The sequence below is a fragment of the Bos mutus genome, chromosome 21, assembly GCF_027580195.1.
Source record: "Bos mutus isolate GX-2022 chromosome 21, NWIPB_WYAK_1.1, whole genome shotgun sequence".
NCBI classification, from domain to species: Eukaryota; Metazoa; Chordata; class Mammalia; order Artiodactyla; family Bovidae; genus Bos; species Bos mutus.
The window spans coordinates 14,575,421-14,593,743 of NC_091637.1; the positions used below are offsets into that span (position 1 = coordinate 14,575,421).

The window sequence follows — 18,323 nt, forward strand, 5'->3', positions numbered from 1 at the left end:
TTTTACCCAACTCAATGGCACCCCACTCCAGTACTGTTGTCTGGAAAATCCCATGGATGGAGGAGCCTGGTAGGCTGCAGTCCGTGGGGTTGCTAAGAGTCGGACACGACTGAGTGACTTCACTTTCACTTTTCACTTTCATGCATTGGAGAAGGAAATGGCAACCCACTCCAGTGTTCTTGCCTGGAGAATCCCGAGAAGCCTGGTAGGCTGCAGTCCATGGGGTCACACAGAGTCGGACACGACTGAAGCGACTTAGCAGCAGCAAGACCTCTGAAGATATCTCACTGTCTGCAAATTTCACTAGTGATAACTTTCAGACTTTCACAAAGACAGATAATTTCATATTCTATAATTTTTCCAAATATAAAAACAAAAGCTAAGAATATAAAGATTCATTTTATGAAGTCAGTGTAGCACTAATATAAAACAGACAAACATGGCACAAAAGAACAATAAATACTATCATGGTTTTGTAGTGACAATATTTAGGTTAAATACTCAATGACATGATGAAAACCAAAAAATAAGCAATGTTATCTTTCTTAATGACGTAGTGATTCTAAAGTTCATTCATAGGAACATAAAAAATTAAGAATATATTAAAAAAGGAAAACTGGGCACTTAGGTTAAGGAGGCTTGTCCAACTAGGAATTAAAACATACTGCAAGCAACATCAAACAAAGCAGTATGGCACTAGTTCGAGAACTGACAGCTGATAAAATAGAGCAATAAGCCTTAAAATAGACTCTAGTATACATTCCAGCTTAGTAAAGAAAGCACAACAAAAAATGGGAGAGGTTATTCATCAAATAATTGAAAAAAATTGACTAACTCAAACAATAGCCTCATCATACAGTAGCCCAAAACACCACTGAAACAGATGGATTAAAGAACTATACATAGACAAAAATATAAGTAAATAATTATCAGATTTCTGGAGAGGGAAAGACATTCTAAATATAAGAGCAATGGAAGTAAGTACAAAAGAAAAGCTAAATAGATTTTGCCATTACACAATTAGAACTCCTCTACGTCAAGGAACATCATTCACAATGATAAAATCACAACTTCGGAAAAGTTATTTACCAACAGGGCAGAGGATAATATCATTAAAACAAAAGAAATAAAGAAAAGGAACAAAAGGGAAATATAAAACAGAATATCATTAAAACAAAATAAAGGTTAATATCATTAAAAGATCACAGAAATTTTAAAGAAATACAAAATCTAATAAACATGTAAAAATATTCACACTCATAACTAATCAAATGCTAATTAAAACAATATCTGTATTTTACTCACCCACTAAACTGGCAAAACATTTTTTTAAAAAAATGTTTTCTGTGCTGATAAAAGTTTGACAGAAATTTCCATAATAAATAGCTGGCAGAGGTAAGAATTTGTGTTAGTACAAAACTCTTTGGTGATATCTACCTAGGTACTCAAAGCTTCTCAGGTGGCTCAGTGGTAAAGAATCCACCTGACAAATCAGGAGATGCAGGTTTGATCTCTGGGTTGGGAAGATCCCCTAGAGAAGGAAATAGGACCCCATTCCAGTATTCTTGCCTGGGAAATCCCATGGACAGAGGCACCTGGCAGGTACAGTCCATGGGGTCGCAAAAGAGCTGGACGCGACTCAGTGACTGAACAACACAACAGCCTAGGTACTCACATCGGTCCCTTCCGCTGGCTCAGGAAGCCCCTTCCAATGAACGTAGCTTAAGAAAAGAGAAACACAAACAGATACGGAAATACAATGCTTTACTTTTTACTACGTATTGAATAATAAGAGACATTGGTTTGATCCCTGGGTCAGGAAGATCCCCCTGGAGGAGGAAATGACACCCCACTCCAGTATTCTTGCCTGGGAAATTTCATGGGCACAGGAGCCTGGTGGGCTACAGCCCACGGGGCCTCAAAGAGTTGGACATGACTAAACGACTGAGCACATACATACATTGAATAATTATTTATAGTACTGAAAAATTGTATGTGTTCGTGAACAAGTGACTGGCCAGCCACTTAAAAGTTATCCTTCATAAAACATAAGTAGGAAGGGAGTTTAGGGGAGAATGGATACATGTATATGTAGGGCTGAGTCTCTTCTGTCCACTTGAAACTATCACAAAATTGTTAATCATCTATACGCTAATATAAACTAACTTTTAAAGTTAAAAATAATCATAAGGCAGAAATACTGAACACAGAGCACTATAACCATAGTACCTGTCCCAGTATGTATTTAGGAATACTGAAAGGGTTATCAATGTCAAGGGCCTAGCATTGAGCCTTGCTCATAAATGGCAGATTTTACATTCATACGTATTCTGAGTTACCATTTTAAAACATAAACATGCATTAGGATTGTAATTTAAAAGAAAATTTACCTATTTTTAAAAATATATATATACTATATTTCTCAACCCAAATTGCCTTGTTTAATGGGAAACCTCGAGCAAACTGGTGTTTCTTACGCACTCTGTTCTAGATCAAAAGCATACAATGAAACCCAGGCTGCGGCTGAAACCAGACTCCATCCTGCCGAAGTTCTTTTGAATAAGAGATCATATATAAGTCCTTTGATTGTTCTCTGCTGTCTAGCTCTTATCTCACTAAGAACGCATTCTCTCATTCCCTTTTCCAGAGCCCCCTTCCAAAGTGTAAAGGTGACAGGGTGTATATACTTGGCCCAGCTCACAAGGTGGTGTGGCCCCTACTCCCCACCGAACCCAAGGATGTTGCCAGAGCACACGCTTGTGGAGCTCTGCATCTTTTGAACAGAGAGATCAGAAAAGTCTGGATTCACCAGTCAAGGAGGATCCTCCTTGTGAAAAATGTAAGAAAACCCAGATTTCTCAAAGGAAGTATAGGAACCAGATTGAGACAGAGAAAAGAGTGCTCTGTCCTTTCCTTTCAATGTTGTCATTGAGGAGACTATCCAGAGACCACAGGTTTCTACCTGTAGTAAAATGTGTTGGATGTCAATGGCTAGAAATTGCAGGGACAGGTACAGAGGTGGTGAGGAAATATGGACAAAGAGAAAAGTGGTGTCCTTCAACAGAGAAGAGGCTTCGCGATGAGTGAAGTCAAGCCTTTCTTCGAATAGCGGAAAATTCACAGGCCACCATCCAAGGGCAAGAAACACTTAGGTTCATCTCCCAGCGGCCAAGGAGTCATCTGGGATGAGGCTGGAAATCAGTGAGCTAAGGGCCACGAGGTACAGAAACCAAATGCTCAAGAGTCCTGGACTATCAGCGCAATGCAAAGACAAGCACAAAAGCCCATACTGTGGCTGGAGCTATGAAAGACACAGGGTTCAAGTGGCGGTCACTGGCTGCAGAAATATATTAGGAAGTCTTAGAGGCTATCGATAAATCCTCATGATATGAATCAAGTTCAGTGGCTTAATTATGTTAATGATATTAGGAAAAAAAGGCAATGTGAACTCGGGGTGTTAAACAGCAGTATTTTTCCTTCTAGAAGGGTCTCAACAGCAGTGTCAGTTGGTTCACCGCTAATTTTCACATGAACTTTCTAAATGCCCAGATGTGGATTTCTGACACTTGAGTGGAGGATACTAGCACTTCTGGAGTATGTACACACACACACAGAGTAGAATGGACCTGAACGACCACGTGTTACCAGAAAGCACAGATGCAAGGGACAGTGGTAAAAAGACAAAAGAGCTAGCTTACGGGTCTCCCACTGGCCAAATTGAAACTTCAGCGTCAAAAAGGTTATATAACTGTGATTACTTGAAATATGATGAATTTGAGCAAGGCTCTAATTTCATAATGATACTAAGAAAAATTAATATAAAGTACACTGAAGGAATGAATGTAAAAGTTAGGATGAATTCATTAGGATGAATGTAGAAGTTTGACTATAAAGGGACCGATTTTTTTATTAGTTTTAATGAAAAGAGGTTAATATAAATCAGTTTTTTATTTCTTCTATTAACTCTGCTGCTGCTGCTGCTAAGTCGATTCAGTCGTGTCTGACTCTGTGCGACTCCATAGACGGCCTCCTACCAGGCTCCACCGTCCTGGGATTCTCCAGGCAAGAACACTGGAGTGGGTTGCCATTTCCTTCTCCAATTCATGAAAGTGAAAAGTGAAAGTGAAGTCGCTCAGTTGTGTCCAACTCTTAGCGACCTCATGGACTGCAGCCTACCAGGCTCCTCCATCCATGGGATTTTCCAGGCAAGAGTACTGGAGTGGGGTGCCATTGCCTTCTCTGTCTATTAACTCTATTTGCCTTTAAAACAGAGATATAAACTTAATATCTATCTGTATAAGAAGAGAAGGAGAAATACAGGGAACTGTGAGTTACCAAATCACCTTGGGAAAATATACAGAACCAAGATGGGGAGGGACTAGGCACGGTACTCACACACAGTAACTATGCAGAAAGGAGCTTCAGACTGTTCCAGGATGACTTGAAAAGGCCAAGTGGCTGAAAAACAGCACTCATTGCACAGCCTTAATACTACCTTTCCCGGGAGACAAAACTCCTAAGGGGCGTCTATGAACTACAGACACTAGTATGGTATCTATACACTGTAAATAATGCTGAGAGACCAGGTTATCACAATAACAGGACAACGAGCTATGTCATGCTGGCCAAGAAAGATTTCAACATTTAGTGGGGAAATTCCAGGCTACTACAAACTAAAATCTGCGAGGAAAGAAGAAAACTATGAACCTAAATTTTTTTCTTTATTGATGTTAAAAGAGAATATTATCTCAAGACGGAAGTTTCAGCCTGATGTCCATGGCTTTGTTTTGAACACGCTTGGTAAAAAAAACCTGGGTTTATGCCGTAACCAAGAATCAGCTGATTAATGGGATCCTGTAAACCTGGCTGCCCAAACTATTCATTTTCTCTTTGGTTTGGGTTGGAATACTATAACCTTGAGAAAGTTTTAATTAAGAATTGCTATAATTTTAGGAAGTATAGAAATGTTATTAAAATAATAAAGAGAAGAGTTCCCTGGTGGTCCAGTGGTTGACTTTTCCTTCCAATTCGTGGGGTGCAGGTTTGATCCCTGATCAGGGAGGTAAGATCCCACATGCCTCCTGTCCAAAAAAACTAAAACACAAAGCAGAAGTAATATTGTAACAAATTCAATAAAGACTTTAAAAATGGTGAACAATAAAAAGTTTCTGAAAAAGTAATAAAGAAGTATAGAGAACAAAGAAGGGGTCACCAGTAGGGAGAGAAATTAGGGGGGAGGGGCAAGATAGGGGCATAGAATTAAGATGTACAAAGTGAGTGAATGCTAATTTGCTTTAGTCATGTCCAATCCTTTGTGATCCCATGGACTGTAGCCCACTAGGATCCTCTGTCCATGGGATTCTCCAGGCAAAAATACTGGAGTGGGTTGCCATGCTCTCCTCCAGGGGATCTTCCCAAACCAGGAACTGAACCCACGTCTTCTGTGGCTCCTACATTGCAGGCAGATTCTTTACCACTGAACCTCCAGGGAAGCCCGTACAAAGTACTATGTATGAAATAAATGAACTAAAAGGACATATAGTACAGTGAATATAGCCACTGCTTTATAACTTCAAATGGACTATAATCTACAAAAATACAGATCCACTATGTTGTACACCTGAAACTAATATTGTAAATCAATAAAATAAAAGTAAAATAGAGAATGAAACAGGATGACATTCTAGGAATAGATTTAGGTATAAGTATAGTAATTTTTTCGGTAATAGTAATATGTCTGACTTCTTTGAAATGTTCAAAAAATGTCAACTAAAACAGACAGTGAAAGGAATGTTCACTAAAACAGTGTTGCAACGAGGATTTTTTTTAATTTATGAATCTTGCAATGTTAGTTTCTATTGCAGCTGGGGGAGCAGAGGCCAGATTGTAATTGGTTACGGAGTAAATAAAACAGGACTGGGGCTGGGGTAAGGCAAGTGAAGCATTTGCCTGTTGGCTGAAGACTTGTCTGATTTTTGATCTTTCAGGTGGTTCAGCTGCTTTGTTCCACTAAACCTGAAATTAACAGTTGAAGTTGAGAGTTAACTACTTTGAGCCCTCCTTCCTTCTCCTCAAAACAAGTGCAAATGTAAGTGGGGAGTGGGATGCAAAACACTAAGTAATCAAAAGTAATAATATTTTAAAGTGAAAGTGAAGTCGCTCAGTCGTGTCTGACTCTTTGCGAGCCCATGGACTGTAGTCTACCGCACTCCTCCATCCATGGGATTTTGCAGGCAAGGGTACTGGAGTGGGTTGCCATTTCCTTCTCCAGAGGATCTTCCCGGCCCAGGGATTGAACCCAGGTCTCCCATATTGTAGGCAGACACTTTTACCATCTGAACCACCAGGGAAGTTAAGGCAGTAGTTTATTTTCAACACAAAAAAATCAATTGTATTTCTGTATTTTAGAAATACACATCTGGAAAATAGTCTTAAAACACCATTTAAAGTATATGCTCAAGAACATTGAAAGCAGGAATTCAAACAGGTGTTTGTACATCCATGTTCATAGCAGCATCATTCACACAACAGCCAAAAAGTGGAAGAAACCCAAGTATCCATTCCACAGATAAATGAATAGGACTTCCTAGGTGGCACAGTGGTAAAGCATCCGCCTGCCAGTGCAGGAGACACAGGAGGTGCAGGTTCAATCCCTGGGTCGGGAAGATCTCTTGGAGGAAGAAATGGCAACCCATGCCAGTATTCTTGCCTGGGAAATCCCATGGACCGAGGAACCTGGTGGGCTACAGTCCATGGGGTCGCAAAGAGTCAGACACTACTAAAAGCAACTTAGCATGTGAACACGATGAATGAAATAGGATTCATGCATACGATATAACACTGTGGGTGTGTGCTAAGTCACTTCTTTCATGTCTGACTCTCTGTGACCCCATGGACTGTAGTCCCTCAGGCTCCTCTGTCCATGGGATTCTCCAGGCAAGAATACTGGAGAGGGTTGTTGTGCCCTCCTTCAGGGGATCATCCTGACCCAAGGATCAAACTCTTGTCTCACACCTCCCACACTGGCAGGCAGGTTCTTTACCATTAGTGCTACGTGGGAAGCCCACTCAGTCCTAAAAAAGGAAGGAAATTCTGACACATGTTACAACGTGGATGAACCTTAAAGACATCATACTAAGAGAAATAAGCCAGTCACAAAAGGACAAATATTGTGCCATTCCACTTACAGGAGGTACCTAGAGGAGTAGGTGGATAAGGTAGTATTTTAAAATAATAATTACTGCAAATTTAGGAGGAGCCATATTTCCACATTTTAAATACTAACAGGGTAGAAATTAAGAGAATTGTGGACAGCAGGTGCATACAGAGGGCTCTTTTTCTGAAGTTGTGTGCAAGGAGACAGCTTTTGCTCAGAGGAAATCCAGAGTTCACGGAGACGAGATGGCTTGGGGGTTGGTTCAAGATGTAAAATAGATAGGCAGTGGGAGTTCCAGACGTGACAAAGGGAACCCAGTCAGTATTCTGTGACAACCAGAGGGATGGAATGGGGAGGGAGGTGGGAGGAGCTGCAAGAGGGAGGGGACATATGTTTTCCTAATGCCGATTCCCGTTGATGTGTGGCAAAAACCGTCAAGTAATTATCCTCTAATTAAAAATATATACATATATTATTAAATAAAAAGATGCAAGAACCTGGAGCATATTCATATGCAAAAGCCGGGGGGGTGGGGTGGGGGGACTGAGCCCTTTCCCTCCTCCTCGGGCTGTGTAATTACAGGGAGGCAGAGGAATTGGGCAGTATAGATGGAGATATGTACAAGCCAATTCTTCCCATGTGCATGGTATTGGGGTGTGGGGAAGAAGGGAAGGGCTGTCAGGTGGAGTGGGTGTCCCACCTCAAAGCAGCAAGCAATTCCGTCCTCTTGGGTAATGCACATTTTTTTTTTTATCCTTTGTTCTAGACTGTGGCAATGAGACCCACCCTTCCAAATAGCATCACACACCCATCTCCACCCTCTCCCCATCAGGTTAGACTAACTACAGAGAATGTCTGCCTCAGGCTCACTTTTCTTTTCCCTTAGCTCCTTGGGCTTCTTTTGTGGTTCAGCCGGTAAAGAATCTTCCTGCAATGCAGGAGACCCAGGTTTGGCCCCTGGGTCAGAAAGATTCCCCTGGAGAAGGGAATGGCTGCCCACTCCAGTATTCTTGCCTGGAGAATTCCACAGACAGAGGAGCTTGGTGGGCTACAGTCCATGGGGTCAAGAGTCAGAGATAACTGAGCAACTAACACTGGCTCCTTTTATGTTGCCAGGATAGCGCTGGGGGTGGGGTTGAGGAGCCCTACACCTTGTTATTGAAAGTGCATTCTGGGGGCCAGTAGCAGTGGGTACCACCTGGGAGGTTGGTAGGAATGCAGACACCCAAGCTCCATCTAATTGAGAAACCCCACTTTTACCTCCTCTGGTCTCTACCTTGCTGAGCATTAGAGACACCTGGGGTCTTTAACAAATGCTAACACCTGGTTTTCACCCACAGACCTGATTCAATGAGCCATCCTCACCTCCACACCCCCAACATGGCGTCAGAAGTTTTATAAACTCTCTTGTGGTTCTAACGTGTAGTAATGCAGCAAAATTTGAGAACCACTGCTCTACGCCTCCTGTGGCTCCACCTTCTAGGCCTTTTTTTTTTCAGAGTCTGTGTGCCATTTCTAGGCAGCAAAAGGAAAAGGGAAAGGACTGTTTTTTTTAATGGATATATACATATGTATATTGTAATATTTATTTACTTCACTGCATCAGGTCTTAGCTGCAGCATGTGGGGTGCACGGACTCTCTAGTTGTGGCAAGCGGGCTTAGTTGCTCTGAAGAATGTGGGATCTTATTGGTTCCCCAACCAGGAATTAAACATGCAACTCCTGCATGGCAAGGCACATTCTCAACCACGAGACCACCAGGAAGTCCCTAGGAAAGAATTTCTTCTACTTTTGACCAGGATTATAGGCAGGCAAGATTGAATGATTTTCTTTCCAGGTCCTGTGCATTTAGCTCATCTATAGGGAAGCCCATCCGTGACCTGGTGAGAATGTTAGTGGTGGTTCTGTGCTGTCTGCAGGGCTGGGTTCCCAGAGCCCACTCCTGCACATGGAAGTGGGGACTCACCTGTTAGGGTGTTGTGTCCAGCTCCCTGTGATCCCATGGACTGTAGCCTGCCAGGCTCCTCTGTCCATGGGGTTTCCCCGGCAACAATGCTGGAGTGGATTTCCATTTCCTCCTCCAGGGGATCTTCCCATTCTAGGGATTGAACCACGTCTCTTGCATCTCCTGCATTGGCAGGTGGATTCTTTACCACTAAGCCATCTGGAAAGCTGTATTAGGGGTGTGACTCACCATTTGAAATTCAGATGAGCCCTCCAGTTTGGAATAGCCCTTTGCGTACTGGGCCATAACTCTATCTTTTATTTTCAAACTTCAAAGTTTAGTTTTGAAATAAATGGTTTATTTCACCACATAAGCCTACAGTTTCCCCCCCTTCCCCCGCCCCCAGGTAAAAGCGACAGATTTAAACTTAATCAACTGTTCTGGGACTTTATTGGTGTCAGCTAGTTGGCTGTTTTCTCTGAGAGTGCTTCAGAGTCAACAGCTGAATATTTGCCTTGCTTTTGATCTTTGAGGTAGTCCAGCTGCTTTGTTCCACTAAGCCTGAAATTAACACAAGAAGTCAGGATTTAACTACTTTGAGGCCTTCTTTCTTTTTATCAAACCAAATGCAATTATTTGATCTAATAACCAATAATATAAACTTTAAAGTCAAAAGGAAGATTAGAAGGGTGGAAGAGAAGTTAAAAGAAGATTCAGATACACAGCACAACAGTTTCTTTCTTTTTTTTTTTTTTATGTAGGTATAGAGTATAGAGCAGTGGCTCCCAGGGCGGGGGGGATAGATGTGCACGAGGGTGAAATGAATAAAGGGGGTCAACTGCGTGGTGATGGACAGAAACTAAAGTTTTGATGGGTAGCACCTTAGAATGTATCGTTGTTGCTGTTTAGTCACTAAGTCATGTTGGACTCTTTGCGACCCCATGGACTACATAGCCCACCAGGCTCCTCTGTCCATAGGATTTCCTAGGCAAGAATACTGGAGTGGGTTGCCATTCCCTTCTCCAGGGAGCACAACAGTTTCAATGAGAGATTTGGAGAATAAAACGTGCTAGTACGTAGAGCAGCACTGACCGTCTCGTAGGATTTTTGTTTAATTTAAAGATAGATCTTATTCTCTGGTGGTTGTACTCATGCAAACTGAATATAAAAGAAAATAGTAATAGTTTGTATAACATCACAAATATAAGGACTCAAGCTGCTAGGGCTTCAGGGTGACAGCCTGAAAGTCAAAATGGATTTGTGTTTATGCACTCATAATTTTTATTTTCCGCGTACAGACTGATTTACAACGAAAGTTTTGCTAACCTTGGTAATAAGCTCATTAACCGTTTACATGACTTCTTACATCTATGTAGTTTTACTTTGCAGTTGCAAGAATTCCTGTTACCGATGAACTTTAACTTGCATAAATAATAAAATGAAAGAAAAATGCACAGTTAATTACTGCTTGAATGAATAAATGAATGATCCATTAATCTCTCATCATTGCTCTTTATCAAAGCCAAAGCTCTTCTCAGAATGAAATAATGACAGTAGTAGGAAGTGGGGGAAGAGAGGGAAGGGAGATTTATTCTTTTGGACTAGAATGATCAACCTGGGGTCCAAATGAGAGAAAATAAGGGTCTCAGCTGGTGAGAATTCCCCCACATCTCCCACCCATTATGGGGTTTGGCTGCAGGTGGGGGAAATTGCCATCTCAAATCTCATTCCTGGGGACTGCCTCTCCTATTTCTATTTGAGAATGGCAGATAAGCGAGAAAGAGGCAACTCACCACAACTCTCTGAAGTCCTGGAATAGAAGGTGCCCTGCTCCTGTGAGCAAAAGAGACTCCATGAGTTCTGCATGCTAGCATAGCGAGTGCAAGCTGACGTTTAATATCTGCTTGTCACCCAACCCAGACAGAGGATGGAAAATGCTGAACACCCTCCTAGAAATTCACATGAGTGTTTTGGTCATTTAAGAGAAGAGCGCTTGCTCGAAAAAAAGAATCGTGCCTTTCATCTGATGAACTCTACTGTAACTAGGCACTTCTTCAGTGTAGTAAACCATTTACTTCTGTCAAGAAGGTCTTGTAGCAGAACTCTGGAAATATAAGTAAGCTCTTTTTGTCTAGTTGTAATTGTTCAGTTGCTATATTGTGTCTGATTCTTTGTGACTCATGGAATGTAGCACACCAGGCTTCCCTGTCCTTCACTATCTCCTGGAGTTTGCTCCAGGTCATATCCATTGAGTCAGTGATGCTGTCTAACCGTCTCATCCTCTGCTGCCCACTTCTCCTCTTGCCCTCAGTCTTTCTCAGCATCAGGGTCTTTTCCAATGAGTTGGCTCTTTGTATCAGGTGGCCAAAGTATTGGAGCTTCAGCTTCAGCATCAGTCCATCCAATGAATATTTAGGGTTGATTTCCTTTAGAATTGACTGGTTTGGTCTCCTTGCAGTCCAAAGGACTCTCAATAATCTTCCCCAGCACAACAATTTGAAAGATTTTTGTCTAATCTTACAACAAACCAGGAACTCAGATCCAGTTTTGAGATGGCCCAGTCAAAGCAGAGATAACCTCAGGTCCCGTTTGCTGTAGTTACGCATGTGAAAAAAATATGAGTTGTGCTTTTTATGATCACTTTCATGAAATCCCAGGAAACACCTGTGGAGCAGTTCTGGGATGAACGTGGACTTTTGCACTGAACTGAAGAGTATGGTCTGAGAGGAAGGGCACCTTCTATACACCAGATGGAAAGCATTCATCCATGAGCCTGTTACAGATCATCATTTATTCTCCAACGTCATAGTCTGTTCACCTTGTCTGGAATGCTTGGCCCCCAGATATGAGGCTATTCTAAACAAGCAGTGAGAGAGAATGGCTTTAATACTTCCCTACCAAAAGGCATATATAATGGTGGTAATATATCTTGTTAGAGATTCCCATGTCAATTCATAAGGCATTTAGCATAGCAACAGGGCCCAAAATCACATTCAGATTGAGGAAAAAATGGGTGATAATTATAATCAGAGGGCATAACCCCTTTTACTTTTAAAAATATGATTTTAAAAGTAATTTATAATCAAGTTTCATCATATTCCTATTTCAGATTTCAAGAGAAATTGATTCGCTGTAATGATATTCTTTTCCTTTGAATATAAACCTGTTGGAGGTAGCACATTAAAGGAATTTGAAACTAACTCTGGCTTCCTTATCTAAGAGGACTTTCCACAGGCTGATCCTCTGTCTGGAAAAGTCAACTCCTTTCCAGAGATGGGAAGGAGTTGGGTCAACGATGGGTTGGACAAACGATGGGTCGTTTGTTCCATCTTCCAGACTTCAGTTTATTTTATGAGCCCAACTATGTGCATCCACCTGCTGCGTTGCTCAGTTGTGTGCAGCTCTTTGCAACACTGTGGACTGTAGCCCGTCAAGCTCCTCCGTCCATGGCGTTTTCCAGGTAAGAATACTGGAGTGGGTTGCCATGCCCTCCTTCAGGGGAGCTTCCTAATCCAGGGATCAAACCTGAGTCTCTTATGTCTCCTACATTGGTAGGTGGGTTCTTTATCATTAGCACCACCTGGGAAGCCCATGAACTCAATTAGGCACTCCCCAAAATTCGCTTGTTGAGGTCCTAACCCCCAGGACCTCAAAACCTGACTGTATTGGGAGATAGCATCTTTAAAGAGGTAATTAAGGTTAAATGAGGTCATTCCGGTGGGCTGTAATCCAATCGCACTTGTGCCCTTGAAAAAATAGGTCAGGATAGAGATGTAGACACAGCACACACCACGTGAAGACACACGAGTGCGACAACCTGCAAGATAGGAAAGGTGATTTCAGAAAAAGTCAGTCTTGCTAACCACTACTCTTGGATTTCCAGACTCCAAAACTGAGAAAATACATTTCTGCAGTTTAAGCCACCCAGTCTGTGCTACTTGTTACTGCAAACTTAGCAAACTCATACAGTTGACACGTCCCTTATCTGTAGGGCCGTCAGTCTAAATTAGTCTAATTATGCTTCCTTGTGTCACTTTTGTCTTCTTTTTCATAATTTTTATCACAATTTAAAACCATTGCATTTTATAGAACCAAAAATGCCATTGACTGTAAAATGCACAATTACTGTATCTACCTCTGAGAAAATTGGATAAAAAACCCAAACATTCAAGGTAGAGAATTTAGCATGGGACTCCATATATGAAGTTGGCTCACCAATGGAAGGGCACATCAGAAACAAACCCAGCCCAGAGAGAAAGGGACAGCAAGGAAACTCCACCTTAGTCCTGGTGGGAAGAAGAAGCAACTCTCTCCTCGACTTTGTATCAGGAGGTGATCATCATGCAGGTGTCTGGTCTGAAGTCCAACTGCAAGTGTGGTCCAGAGAAGCTCAATCAGGGGATACACTGTATTTTTTATCTTTAAATTATTTACTTTGTGTTGGAGTATAGTTGCTTTACAGTGTTGTGTTAGTTTCTGCTGTATAGCAAAATGAATGAGCCATACATTATACATATATTCCTCTTTTTTGAATTTCCTTCCCATTTAGGTCACCACAGAGTGCTGAGTAGAGTTCCCTGTGCCATAAAGCAGGTTCTCACTAGTTATCTGTTTTATTCATAGTAGTGTATGTATCGGAGAAGGCAATGGCATCCCACTCCAGTACTCTTGCCTGGAAAATCCCATGGACAGAGGAGCCTGGTAGGCTGCAGTCCATGGGTCGCTAAGAGTCGGAAACGGCTGAGCGACTTCACTTTCACTTTTCACTTTTATGCGTTGGAGAAGGAAATGGCAACCCACTCCAGTGTTCTTGCCTGGAGAATCCCAGGGACGGGGGAGCCTGGTGGGCTGCAGTCCATGGGGTCGCACAGAGTCAGACACGACTGAAGCGACTTAGCAGCAGCAGCAGCAGCAGTGTATGTATGTCAATTCCAGTCTCCCAATTCATCCCACCCCGTGTCCCCCCTAGTGTCCATCCGTTTGTTCTCTACATCTGAGTCTCTATTTCTGCTTTGCAGATAGGTTCATCTGTACCAGAGTAATGCAGATAAAAATAAGTAAATGGGGCCTAATTAAACCTAAAATGTTTTGCACAGCAAAGGAAACCATAAACAAGACAAAAAGACAACCACAGAGTGGGAGAAAATATTTGCAAATGAACCAATTGATAAGGGGCTAATTGCCAAAAAATACAAACTGCTCATGCAGCTCAATACCAAAACAACAAACAACCCAATCAATAAAAGAAAAAAGTGGGCAGAAGACCTAAATGGACATTTCTCCAAGGAAGACTTACATGTGGCCAGCAAACCAGTGAAAAGATGCTCAACATCACTAATTTTAGAGAACGCAAATCAAAACTACAATGATGTATCAGAATGGCCATCTGATGATGATCAGAATGGTCATCATCAAAAAATCTATAAACAATAAGCACTGGAGAGGGTGTGGAGAAAAAGGAACCCTCTTACATGGTTGGAGGGAATGTAAATTGATGTAGCCACTACGGAGAACAGTATGGAGGGTCCCTGGAAAACTAAGAATAGAACTACCACGTGACCCAGCAATCCCACCCCTGGGCATATACCCAGGAGTGTATTTTAATGTAGGATATACTTTAAAAGAGGTTTCATGTTGGGAGTAGCCCTGGGTGAAAGAAATGAATGCAAATACTCTCTGGAAGAACTTGGCTCCCTTCCAGGCCATCTTGATGGTAAGACACGTTCATCATTTAGTGAGACTTTATGTTACATATGCTGTTATGTTGAAAAGAAAATAACTGCTTCTTGAGATAAATGAGATATGGTATGATTTGATTGCATGGATGTTTGCTTAGTGTCTGAGGTCCATAGATCACATTGGCATCTGTTTGCTCCCACCTTTATCCTTCTCCCAGCAGTAGTGATATATAGTGGGGATCTGATAAAGAGGAATAAAATGAATGAGTAAAGCAAAATCTTTTTGAGTTTTACCCACTGAAATTTTGACTTAAAAAAAAAAATTCCAGTTCTGTTGGATTGACCAATGAATTGATGCTTTTGAACTGTGGTGTTGGAGAAGACTCTTAAGAGTGCCTTGGACTGCAAAGAGATCAAACTGGTCAATCCTAAAGGAAATCAATCCTGAATATTCATTGGAAGGACTGATGCTGAAGCTGAAACTCCAATACTTTGGCCACCTGATGTGAAGAACTGACTCACTGGAAAAGACCCTGATGCTGGGAAAGACTGAAGGCAGGAGGAGAAGGGGATGAGAGAGGATAAGATGATTAGATGGCATCACCGACTCAACGGACATGAGTTTGCGTAAGCTCCGGGAGTTGGTGATGATGGACAGGGAAGCCTGTCGTGCTGCAGTCTATGGGGTCGCAGAGTCAGACACAACTGAGCAACTGAACTAAACTGATTGGATTTACCAAAAGGTTCATTTGAGTTCTGCCATAAGATATTATAGAAAAACTTGAATGAACCTTATGGTCAACTCAATATTTCCATTTACTTACATGTGTTGAAGGAATTTTTAATGCAGTGGAAGGAACATTGGACTTGGAAACTGGAAAACTTAGATTTTGGTCTTAACCTCTGTACTGATTAGCCCTTAGATGTTGGGCAAAGGCCTTAAACTTTCTGGGCAACTTTTAACCTCTCTGTAAAATCATTGCCTTGTATCCTGTAATCTCCACAGTCTTTGCAATTCTAATAGAATATTCTCCAGTGGCAAGAAGAGGAGAACCATGAAACACACAATTGGTAGAGATTCACAAGTATTATTATCCTCTGACCTCTCCTGGTGTGACCAGGTAGGCAGTTGACATGATGCTGAGAACTTGGTCATGGATGAAATTCTCCCATGACTCTCTTCCTCTTCACTAACCCCATACTACACAAAGATGACTCCTTTAGTGACTGCTTCAAATATTTTCCTGCAGTGATGTAAATAGCAGTGGATTGTGGATGAAGGGTAAGAAACAGCACCTGGGAAAAATAAAACATGAATGGAAGTATTAGGTATTTGTCATGGGTGAGAGAAACTCCAAGAGTTTGAAAGAAGGCAGAGACAAATTACTGAGATCAAGGCAAATTGTGTGTGAGAAGTAAGGTAGATTTATAAGAAATAGGCCAATATAAACCCTGAAGCTTTGAGGCATGCAAAAAACAATTTACAGACAATCAGGAACAAGGAATTCTCAGGAGCTGAAGTTAGAGACAAAGCAAGGAGAATGCAAGGCTTCCCAGGTGGCTCCATGGCACAGAATTCACCTGCCAATTCCTACTGTGACACAGGTTCAATCCCTGGGTCGGGAGGATCCCCTGGAGGAGGGCATGGCAACACATTTTAGTATTCTTGCTTGGAGAATCCTGTGGACAGAGGAGCCTGGCAGGCTACAGTCCATGGAGTTGCAAAGAATCACACACAACTGAAGCAACTTAGCACGTGGGCACATATTGAATGAAAATTTTAAAATAAATATGAAATAAATATGTGATTTATTCTTTTTGATTGAAGCAATTTGTCTTGTTTTAATTTATATGGCTGTGCCGGGTCACAGTTGTGGCACTCACAATCATTGTTGCAGCATGCAGGATCCAGTTCCCTGACCCGGGATTGAACCCAGGCCCCCTGCACTGGGAGCATGGAGCCTTAACCACTGGACTACCAGGCAAGTCCCTGTGTGATTTATTCTTCCTAGTAAGTGAAGCAGCAATTTCTTATACAATCCCAGGGAAAACAGAGAGGTCTATGCTACCTACCTCTGGACAAGGGAAGACGTGTAGAACAAGTCCCAGCGAAGAGGAAGAAGGGAGTGTCTGCCATCTGCCCCGACAGGCTATGGGAAGGCCAAAAAGAAGAGCATGGGGACACGAGAAGGAAGACCTGGGGTACCACGTCCTTGCTCCAGGCTAAAGAAAAGGCAGCACCTTACGAAATACCTGACCAGCCAGCCACTCTTCCTGGCTTCATTAATATTCAACTCTTGTGGTTTTTTCTGCATATTTAATTTTATCTGCTTGTGAAACTTTATTATATGTGTTTGTATCCACTAGCGATCTCTAAGGAACGAAGACCAATACACATTAATTATGTGAAAGCCAAAAAAAAAAAAAAAGAGGAAAAGCAACCACTGTCTAGGCTCAGTCCAGATAATAATCAGGTCTTCAATATTAGACAAAACAACTGAAGGTTTTGAAGAGTTTATTTGGAAAATTTAGGAAGTACAGTGGAATCCTAGCTTTAAAATTTTTCCCCTGAGAAATAGTATGTGTGTGTGTGTGTGTGTGTGTGTGTGTTACAGGAATGGCAGGCATAGAGTTGGTGCTAAGGATGCTTTTAATATTGCATGTAACTAAAATACATAATCATATATTCCTTATAGATCTTCAAGGAATCAGAACATATTATTCATATAATACACACTCATAGACACACAAGTATACATGTACACACCATATGTCAGTTTTCAGAGAATTAGAATGCAAATTCACTTAATAAAATATGGTGAGTATAACTTTAATCTTTGAGATTCAGGAGCTATTTTTGGCTCCTTCTGCCTCCGGGTGTATTACTATGAACGTAAGTGATTGTGCCATTCTTCACAGTCTAGGTTGTTCGCATTTTTTTCTGATTATTTTATTGTGAATGGATGGGAGCCTTCCATTGTACTTCCACAGTTATGCAGACCTAGTCACCAATGTGCAGGTCATTTTGGGGTACAATTGGGGCACTTACAGAAAAACAATAAGACTTGTCTTAAGATGGAAATATATGTGAAAGCTTTGCTAGTTATTTCTTTGGGGTGATTGGTTTCCCATAGCAAACAAACAAAACCCCAAGGAGACAGAGTTCATATTTACTTCAGGAGACAAGAGAAAATTTTAGTGAGGAGGTCACATTTGAGCTTGGCTTTGAGGGGTTAACCCATTAACTAACGGAGCCCAGAGGGGATTCTGGGAGGAAGTCTCAGTGGGAACAGAGGGGCAGAAGCAGCTCGGAGGTGAGTCCCCCACTACTCAAAGTTGGGTCTGGGAGGCAACACCATCAATATCCCTGACATTTGTGAGAAATGCAGTCTTAGATCCTCACTCCAGCCCTCCTGAATCATTCTACATTTTGATTGATGATTCACGTGCATATTAAGTTTTAGATGAACTTGTATAGAATGTTGCTTATATTATTTGTAAATATGGCTAAAAATTGGATCCAATTATGAAGGGCCTTGATACT

The 18,323-nt window shown here is 41.6% G+C and overlaps 1 long non-coding RNA gene across 1 annotated transcript in view; it reads left to right on the plus strand.

The window, feature by feature from the left end:
- The window catches only part of LOC138984343 (uncharacterized), a 101,373-nt gene that overhangs the window by 14,573 nt on the left and 68,477 nt on the right, over window positions 1-18,323 (plus strand). Inside the window, exon 2 of the long non-coding RNA XR_011461584.1 lies at window positions 5,988-6,088. This is a non-coding gene — a long non-coding RNA (uncharacterized lncRNA). The remainder of the gene's footprint in view (window positions 1-5,987; window positions 6,089-18,323) is intronic.